Below are 10945 nucleotides of genomic sequence, written 5' to 3'. Positions count from 1 at the left end.
ACGTCGATTTTGAAAATGTTATTAAAAATCGAGGTACATTTTTATTTATTGATCAATCGAGATGAAGTCACTTTTAATGAGTATTTTATAGGTAATTAAGCTGAATTCGGTCAAAAATTTGTCCAGAAAAAAATGCATTCAAAAGTGTACCGAAAAAATCCCATGTTTTTTTTCTTCAAGATACAAAATCCGTGACAACGATTTCTTATTGAAAATTGAATTTTAAGAGTTTTTTGAATGAATATCGTTACATTTGCATGAATTAAAGCAAAAAGTACAAAAATAATGGTTTCAGTGGTTATATTTTAAAATAGTGAAGAAATACTCAAAATATTCTTCTCTGGCCGAGAAACGTCGATTTTGAAAATGTTATTAAAAATCGAGGTACATTTTTATTTATTGATCAATCGAGATGAAGTCACTTTTAATGAGTATTTTATAGGTAATTAAGCTGAATTCGGTCAAAAATTTGTCCAGAAAAAAATGCATTAAAAAGTGTACCGAAAAAATCGCATGTTTTTTTTTCTTTAAGATACAAAATCCCTGACAACAATTTCTTATTGAAAATTGAATTTGAACAGTTTTTTGAATGAATATCGTTACATTTGCTTGAATTAAAGCAAAAAGTACAAAAATAATGGTTTCATTGGTTATATTTGAAAATTGTGAAAAAAAACTCAAAATGTGCTTTTCTGGTCGAGAAACGTCGATTTTGAAAATGGTACTAATAATCGAGGTACATTTTTATTTATTGATCAATCGAGATGAAATCACTTTTAATGAGTATTTTATAAGTATTTAAGCTAAATTGGGTCAAAAATTTGTCCAGAAAAAAATGCATTCAAAAGTGTACCGAAAAAATCCCATGTTTTTTTTCTTCAAGATACAAAATCCGTGACAACGATTTCTTATTGAAAATTGAATTTTAAGAGTTTTTTGAATGAATATCGTTACATTTGCATGAATTAAAGCAAAAAGTACAAAAATAATGGTTTCAGTGGTTATATTTGAAAATAGTGAAGAAATACTCAAAATATGCTTCTCTGGCCGAGAAACGTCGATTTTGAAAATGTTATTAAAAATCGAGGTACATTTTTATTTATTGATCAATCGAGATGAAGTCACTTTTAATGAGTATTTTATAGGTAATTAAGCTGAATTCGGTCAAAAATGTGTCCAGAAAAAAATGCATTAAAAAGTGTACCGAAAAAATCGCATGTTTTTTTTCTTTAAGATACAAAATCCCTGACAACGATTTCTTATTGAAAATTGAATTTGAACAGTTTTTTGAATGAATATCGTTACATTTGCTTGAATTAAAGCAAAAAGTACAAAAATAATGGTTTCATTGGTTATATTTGAAAATAGTGAAAAAAAACTCAAAATGTGCTTTTCTGGTCGAGAAACGTCGATTTTGAAAATGGTACTAATAATCGAGGTACATTTTTATTTATTGATCAATCGAGATGAAATGACTTTTAATGAGTATTTTATAAGTATTTAAGCTAAATTCGGTCAAAAATTTGTCCAGAAAAAAATGCATTCAAAAGTGTACCGAAAAAATCCCATGTTTTTATTCTTCAAGATACAAAATCCGTGACAACGATTTCTTATTGAAAATTGAATTTTAAGAGTTTTTTGAATGAATATCGTTACATTTGCATGAATTAAAGCAAAAAGTACAAAAATAATGGTTTCAGTGGTTATATTTGAAAATAGTGAAGAAATACTCAAAATATTCTTCTCTGGCCGAGAAACGTCGATTTTGAAAATGTTATTAAAAATCGAGGTACATTTTTATTTATTGATCAATCGAGATGAAGTCACTTTTAATGAGTATTTTATAGGTAATTAAGCTGAATTCGGTCAAAAATGTGTCCAGAAAAAAATGCATTAAAAAGTGTACCGAAAAAATCGCATGTTTTTTTTTCTTTAAGATACAAAATCCCTGACAACGATTTCTTATTGAAAATTGAATTTGAACAGTTTTTTGAATGAATATCGTTACATTTGCTTGAATTAAAGCAAAAAGTACAAAAATAATGGTTTCATTGGTTATATTTGAAAATAGTGAAAAAAACTCAAAATGTGCTTTTCTGGTCGAGAAACGTCGAATTTGAAAATGGTACTAATAATCGAGGTACATTTTTATTTATTGATCAATCGAGATGAAATGACTTTTAATGAGTATTTTATAAGTATTTAAGCTAAATTCGGTCAAAAATTTGTCCAGAAAAAAATGCATTCAAAAGTGTACCGAAAAAATCCCATGTTTTTTTTCTTCAAGATACAAAATCCGTGACAACGATTTCTTATTGAAAATTGAATTTTAAGAGTTTTTTGAATGAATATCGTTACATTTGCATGAATTAAAGCAAAAAGTACAAAAATAATGGTTTCAGTGGTTATATTTGAAAATAGTGAAGAAATACTCAAAATATTCTTCTCTGGCCGAGAAACGTCGATTTTGAAAATGTTATTAAAAATCGAGGTACATTTTTATTTATTGATCAATCGAGATGAAGTCACTTTTAATGAGTATTTTATAGGTAATTAAGCTGAATTCGGTCAAAAATTTGTCCAGAAAAAAATGCATTAAAAAGTGTACCGAAAAAATCGCATGTTTTTTATTCTTTAAGATACAAAATCCCTGACAACAATTTCTTATTGAAAATTGAATTTGAACAGTTTTTTGAATGAATATCGTTACATTTGCTTGAATTAAAGCAAAAAGTACAAAAATAATGGTTTCATTGGTTATATTTGAAAATTGTGAAAAAAAACTCAAAATGTGCTTTTCTGGTCGAGAAACGTCGATTTTGAAAATGGTACTCATAATCGAGGTACATTTTTATTTATTGATCAATCGAGATGAAATCACTTTTAATGAGTATTTTATAAGTATTTAAGCTAAATTCGGTCAAAAATTTGTCCAGAAAAAAATGCATTCAAAGGTGTACCGAAAAAATCCCATGTTTTTTTTCTTCAAGATACAAAATCCGTGACAACGATTTCTTATTGAAAATTGAATTTTAAGAGTTTTTTGAATGAATATCGTTACATTTGCATGAATTAAAGCAAAAAGTACAAAAATAATGGTTTCAGTGGTTATATTTGAAAATAGTGAAGAAATACTCAAAATATGCTTCTCTGGCCGAGAAACGTCGATTTTGAAAATGTTATTAAAAATCGAGGTACATTTTTATTTATTGATCAATCGAGATGAAGTCACTTTTAATGAGTATTTTATAGGTAATTAAGCTGAATTCGGTCAAAAATTTGTCCAGAAAAAAATGCATTAAAAAGTGTACCGAAAAAATCGCATGTTTTTTTTTTCTTTAAGATACAAAATCCCTGACAACGATTTCTTATTGAAAATTGAATTTGAACAGTTTTTTGAATGAATATCGTTACATTTGCTTGAATTAAAGCAAAAAGTACAAAAATAATGGTTTCATTGGTTATATTTGAAAATAGTGAAAAAAAACTCAAAATGTGCTTTTCTGGTCGAGAAACGTCGATTTTGAAAATGGTACTAATAATCGAGGTACATTTTTATTTATTGATCAATCGAGATGAAATGACTTTTAATGAGTATTTTATAAGTATTTAAGCTAAATTCGGTCAAAAATTTGTCCAGAAAAAAATGCATTCAAAAGTGTACCGAAAAAATCCCATGTTTTTTTTCTTCAAGATACAAAATCCGTGACAACGATTTCTTATTGAAAATTGAATTTTAAGAGTTTTTTGAATGAATATCGTTACATTTGCATGAATTAAAGCAAAAAGTACAAAAATAATGGTTTCAGTGGTTATATTTGAAAATAGTGAAGAAATACTCAAAATATGCTTCTCTGGCCGAGAAACGTCGATTTTGAAAATGTTATTAAAAATCGAGGTACATTTTTATTTATTGATCAATCGAGATGAAGTCACTTTTAATGAGTATTTTATAGGTAATTAAGCTGAATTCGGTCAAAAATTTGTCCAGAAAAAAATGCATTAAAAAGTGTACCGAAAAAATCGCATGTTTTTTTTTCTTTAAGATACAAAATCCCTGACAACGATTTCTTATTGAAAATTGAATTTGAACAGTTTTTTGAATGAATATCGTTACATTTGCTTGAATTAAAGCAAAAAGTACAAAAATAATGGTTTCATTGGTTATATTTGAAAATAGTGAAAAAAAACTCAAAATGTGCTTTTCTGGTCGAGAAACGTCGATTTTGAAAATGGTACTAATAATCGAGGTACATTTTTATTTATTGATCAATCGAGATGAAATGACTTTTAATGAGTATTTTATAAGTATTTAAGCTAAATTCGGTCAAAAATTTGTCCAGAAAAAAATGCATTCAAAAGTGTACCGAAAAAATCCCATGTTTTTTTTCTTCAAGATACAAAATCCGTGACAACGATTTCTTATTGAAAATTGAATTTTAAGAGTTTTTTGAATGAATATCGTTACGTTTGCATGAATTAAAGCAAAAAGTACAAAAATAATGGTTTCAGTGGTTATATTTGAAAATAGTGAAGAAATACTCAAAATATGCTTCTCTGGCCGAGAAACGTCGATTTTGAAAATGTTATTAAAAATCGAGGTACATTTTTATTTATTGATCAATCGAGATGAAGTCACTTTTAATGAGTATTTTATAGGTAATTAAGCTGAATTCGGTCAAAAATTTGTCCAGAAAAAAATGCATTCAAAAATGTACCGAAAAAATCCCATGTTTTTTTTTCTTCAAGATACAAAATCCGTGACAACGATTTCTTATTGAAAATTGAATTTTAAGAGTTTTTTGAATGAATATCGTTACATTTGCATGAATTAAAGCAAAAAGTACAAAAATAATGGTTTCAGTGGTTATATTTTAAAATAGTGAAGAAATACTCAAAATATTCTTCTCTGGCCGAGAAACGTCGATTTTGAAAATGTTATTAAAAATCGAGGTACATTTTTATTTATTGATCAATCGAGATGAAGTCACTTTTAATGAGTATTTTATAGGTAATTAAGCTGAATTCGGTCAAAAATTTGTCCAGAAAAAAATGCATTAAAAAGTGTACCGAAAAAATCGCATGTTTTTTTTTCTTTAAGATACAAAATCCCTGACAACGATTTCTTATTGAAAATTGAATTTGAACAGTTTTTTGAATGAATATCGTTACATTTGCTTGAATTAAAGCAAAAAGTACAAAAATAATGGTTTCATTGGTTATATTTGAAAATTGTGAAAAAAAACTCAAAATGTGCTTTTCTGGTCGAGAAACGTCGATTTTGAAAATGGTACTAATAATCGAGGTACATTTTTATTTATTGATCAATCGAGATGAAATCACTTTTAATGAGTATTTTATAAGTATTTAAGCTAAATTCGGTCAAAAATTTGTCCAGAAAAAAATGCATTCAAAAGTGTACCGAAAAAATCCCATGTTTTTTTTCTTCAAGATACAAAATCCGTGACAACGATTTCTTATTGAAAATAGAATTTGAACAGTTTTTTGAATGAATATCGTTACATTTGCTTGAATTAAAGCAAAAAGTACAAAAATAATGGTTTCATTGGTCATATTTGAAAAAAGTGAAAAAAACTCAAAATGTGCTTTTCTGGTCGAGAAACGTCGATTTTGAAAATGTTATTAAAAATCGAGGTGAATTTTTATTTTTGATCAATCGAGATGAAATCACTTTTATTGAGTATTTTATAGGTAAATAAGCTGAATTCCGTCAAAAATTTGTCCAGAAAAAAATGCATTCAAAAGTGTACCGAAAAAATCCCATGTTTTTTTTCTTCAAGATACAAAATCCGTGACAACGATTTCTTATTGAAAATTGAATTTTAAGAGTTTTTTGAATGAATATCGTTACATTTGCATGAATTAAAGCAAAAAGTACAAAAATAATGGTTTCAGTGGTTATATTTGAAAATAGTGAAGAAATACTCAAAATATGCTTCTCTGGCCGAGAAACGTCGATTTTGAAAATGTTATTAAAAATCGAGGTACATTTTTATTTATTGATCAATCGAGATGAAGTCACTTTTAATGAGTATTTTATAGGTAATTAAGCTGAATTCGGTCAAAAATTTGTCCAGAAAAAAATGCATTCAAAAGTGTACCGAAAAAATCCCATGTTTTTTTCTTCAAGATACAAAATCCGTGACAACGATTTCTTATTGAAAATTGAATTTTAAGAGTTTTTTGAATGAATATCGTTACATTTGCATGAATTAAAGCAAAAAGTACAAAAATAATGGTTTCAGTGGTTATATTTTAAAATAGTGAAGAAATACTCAAACTATTCTTCTCTGGCCGAGAAACGTCGATTTTGAAAATGTTATTAAAAATCGAGGTACATTTTTATTTATTGATCAATCGAGATGAAGTCACTTTTAATGAGTATTTTATAGGTAATTAAGCTGAATTCGGTCAAAAATTTGTCCAGAAAAAAATGCATTAAAAAGTGTACCGAAAAAATCGCATGTTTTTTTTTTCTTTAAGATACAAAATCCCTGACAACGATTTCTTATTGAAAATTGAATTTGAACAGTTTTTTGAATGAATATCGTTACATTTGCTTGAATTAAAGCAAAAAGTACAAAAATAATGGTTTCATTGGTTATATTTGAAAATTGTGAAAAAAAACTCAAAATGTGCTTTTCTGGTCGAGAAACGTCGATTTTGAAAATGGTACTAATAATCGAGGTACATTTTTATTTATTGATCAATCGAGATGAAATCACTTTTAATGAGTATTTTATAAGTATTTAAGCTAAATTCGGTCAAAAATTTGTCCAGAAAAAAATGCATTCAAAAGTGTACCGAAAAAATCGCATGTTTTTTTTTCTTCAAGATACAAAATCCCTGACAACGATTTCTTATTGAAAATTGAATTTTAAGAGTTTTTTGAATGAATATCGTTACATTTGCATGAATTAAAGCAAAAAGTACAAAAATAATGGTTTCAGTGGTTATATTTGAAAATAGTGAAGAAATACTCAAAATATGCTTCTCTGGCCGAGAAACGTCGATTTTGAAAATGTTATTAAAAATCGAGGTACATTTTTATTTATTGATCAATCGAGATGAAGTCACTTTTAATGAGTATTTTATAGGTAATTAAGCTGAATTTGGTCAAAAATTTGTCCAGAAAAAAATGCATTCAAAAGTGTACCGAAAAAATCCCATGTTTTTTTTCTTCAAGATACAAAATCCGTGACAACGATTTCTTATTGAAAATTGAATTTTAAGAGTTTTTTGAATGAATATCGTTACATTTGCATGAATTAAAGCAAAAAGTACAAAAATAATGGTTTCAGTGGTTATATTTTAAAATAGTGAAGAAATACTCAAACTATTCTTCTCTGGCCGAGAAACGTCGATTTTGAAAATGTTATTAAAAATCGAGGTACATTTTTATTTATTGATCAATCGAGATGAAGTCACTTTTAATGAGTATTTTATAGGTAATTAAGCTGAATTCGGTCAAAAATTTGTCCAGAAAAAAATGCATTAAAAAGTGTACCGAAAAAATCGCATGTTTTTTTTTTCTTTAAGATACAAAATCCCTGACAACGATTTCTTATTGAAAATTGAATTTGAACAGTTTTTTGAATGAATATCGTTACATTTGCTTGAATTAAAGCAAAAAGTACAAAAATAATGGTTTCATTGGTTATATTTGAAAATTGTGAAAAAAAACTCAAAATGTGCTTTTCTGGTCGAGAAACGTCGATTTTGAAAATGGTACTAATAATCGAGGTACATTTTTATTTATTGATCAATCGAGATGAAATCACTTTTAATGAGTATTTTATAAGTATTTAAGCTAAATTCGGTCAAAAATTTGTCCAGAAAAAAATGCATTCAAAAGTGTACCGAAAAAATCGCATGTTTTTTTTCTTCAAGATACAAAATCCCTGACAACGATTTCTTATTGAAAATTGAATTTGAACAGTTTTTTGAATGAATATCGTTACATTTGCTTGAATTAAAGCAAAAAGTACAAAAATAATGGTTTCATTGGTTATATTTGAAAATAGTGAAAAAAAACTCAAAATGTGCTTTTCTGGTCGAGAAACGTCGATTTCGAAAATGGTACTAATAATCGAGGTACTTTTTTATTTATTGATCAATCGAGATGATATGACTTTTAATGAGTATTTTATAAGTATTTAAGCTAAATTCGGTCAAAAATTTGTCCAGAAAAAAATGCATTCAAAAGTGTACCGAAAAAATCCCATGTTTTTTTTCTTCAAGATACAAAATCCGTGACAACGATTTCTTATTGAAAATAGAATTTGAACAGTTTTTTGAATGAATATCGTTACATTTGCTTGAATTAAAGCAAAAAGTACAAAAATAATGGTTTCATTGGTCATATTTGAAAAAAGTGAAAAAAACTCAAAATGTGCTTTTCTGGTCGAGAAACGTCGATTTTGAAAATGTTATTAAAAATCGAGGTGAATTTTTATTTATTGATCAATCGAGATGAAATCACTTTTATTGAGTATTTTATAGGTAATTAAACTGAATTCGGTCAAAAATTTGTCCAGAAAAAAATGCATTAAAAAGTGTACCGAAAAAATCGCATGTTTTTTTTCTTCAAGATACAAAATCCCTGACAACGATTTCTTATTGAAAATTGAATTTGAACAGTTTTTTGAATGAATATCGTTACATTTGCTTGAATTAAAGCAAAAAGTACAAAAATAATGGTTTCATTGGTTATATTTGAAAATAGTGAAAAAAAACTCAAAATGTGCTTTTCTGGTCGAGAAACGTCGATTTCGAAAATGGTACTAATAATCGAGGTACATTTTTATTTATTGATCAATCGAGATGATATGACTTTTAATGAGTATTTTATAAGTATTTAAGCTAAATTCGGTCAAAAATTTGTCCAGAAAAAAATGCATTCAAAAGTGTACCGAAAAAATCCCATGTTTTTTTTCTTCAAGATACAAAATCCGTGACAACGATTTCTTATTGAAAATTGAATTTGAACAGTTTTTTGAATGAATATCGTTACATTTGCATGAATTAAAGCAAAAAGTACAAAAATAATGGTTTCAGTGGTTATATTTTAAAATAGTGAAGAATTACTCAAAATATTCTTCTCTGGCCGAGAAACGTCGATTTTGAAAATGTTATTAAAAATCGAGGTACATTTTTATTTATTGATCAATCGAGATGAAGTCACTTTTAATGAGTATTTTATAGGTAATTAAGCTGAATTCGGTCAAAAATTTGTCCAGAAAAAAATGCTTTAAAAAGTGTACCGAAAAAATCGCATGTTTTTTTTTTCTTTAAGATACAAAATCCCTGACAACGATTTCTTATTGAAAATTGAATTTGAACAGTTTTTTGAATGAATATCGTTACATTTGCTTGAATTAAAGCAAAAAGTACAAAAATAATGGTTTCATTGGTTGTATTTGAAAATAGTGAAAAAAAACTCAAAATGGGCTTTTCTGGTCGAGAAACGTCGATTTTGAAAATGGAACTAATAATCGAGGTACATTTTTATTTATTGATCAATCGAGATGAAATGACTTTTAATGAGTATTTTATAAGTATTTAAGCTAAATTCGGTCAAAAATTTGTCCAGAAAAAAATGCATTCAAAAGTGTACCGAAAAAATCCCATGTTTTTTTTCTTCAAGATACAAAATCCGTGACAACGATTTCTTATTGAAAATAGAATTTGAACAGTTTTTTGAATGAATATCGTTACATTTGCATGAATTAAAGCAAAAAGTACAAAAATAATGGTTTCAGTGGTTATATTTTAAAATAGTGAAGAATTACTCAAAATATTCTTCTCTGGCCGAGAAACGTCGATTTTGAAAATGTTATTAAAAATCGAGGTACATTTTTATTTATTGATCAATCGAGATGAAGTCACTTTTAATGAGTATTTTATAGGTAATTAAGCTGAATTCGGTCAAAAATTTGTCCAGAAAAAAATGCTTTAAAAAGTGTACCGAAAAAATCGCATGTTTTTTTTTTCTTTAAGATACAAAATCCCTGACAACGATTTCTTATTGAAAATTGAATTTGAACAGTTTTTTGAATGAATATCGTTACATTTGCTTGAATTAAAGCAAAAAGTACAAAAATAATGGTTTCATTGGTTGTATTTGAAAATAGTGAAAAAAAACTCAAAATGTGCTTTTCTGGTCGAGAAACGTCGATTTTGAAAATGGAACTAATAATCGAGGTACATTTTTATTTATTGATCAATCGAGATGAAATGACTTTTAATGAGTATTTTATAAGTATTTAAGCTAAATTCGGTCAAAAATTTGTCCAGAAAAAAATGCATTCAAAAGTGTACCGAAAAAATCCCATGTTTTTTTTCTTCAAGATACAAAATCCGTGACAACGATTTCTTATTGAAAATAGAATTTGAACAGTTTTTTGAATGAATATCGTTACATTTGCTTGAATTAAAGCAAAAAGTACAAAAATAATGGTTTCATTGGTCATATTTGAAAATAGTGAAAAAAACTCAAAATGTGCTTTTCTGGTCGAGAAACGTCGATTTTGAAAATGTTATTAAAAATCGAGGTGAATTTTTATTTATTGATCAATCGAGATGAAATCACTTTTATTGAGTATTTTATAGGTAAATAAGCTGAATTCCGTCAAAAATTTGTCCAGAAAAAAATGCATTCAAAAGTGTACCGAAAAAATCGCATGTTTTTTTTTCTTCAAGATACAAAATCCGTGACAACGATTTCTTATTGAAAATTCAATTTGAACAGTTTTTTGAATGAATATCGTTACATTTGCTTGAATTAAAGCAAAAAGTACAAAAATAATGGTTTCATTGGTTATATTTGAAAATAGTGAAAAAAAACTCAAAATGTGCTTTTCTGGTCGAGAAACGTCGATTTCGAAAATGGTACTAATAATCGAGGTACATTTTTATTTATTGA

The sequence above is a fragment of the Phalangium opilio genome, unplaced genomic scaffold (genome assembly GCF_054372755.1).
Source record: "Phalangium opilio isolate 3A_F unplaced genomic scaffold, DU_Popi_V2 ptg000019l_1, whole genome shotgun sequence".
Lineage (NCBI taxonomy): Eukaryota > Metazoa > Arthropoda > Arachnida > Opiliones > Phalangiidae > Phalangium > Phalangium opilio.
Note: the sequence above shows the minus strand (reverse complement) of the source record.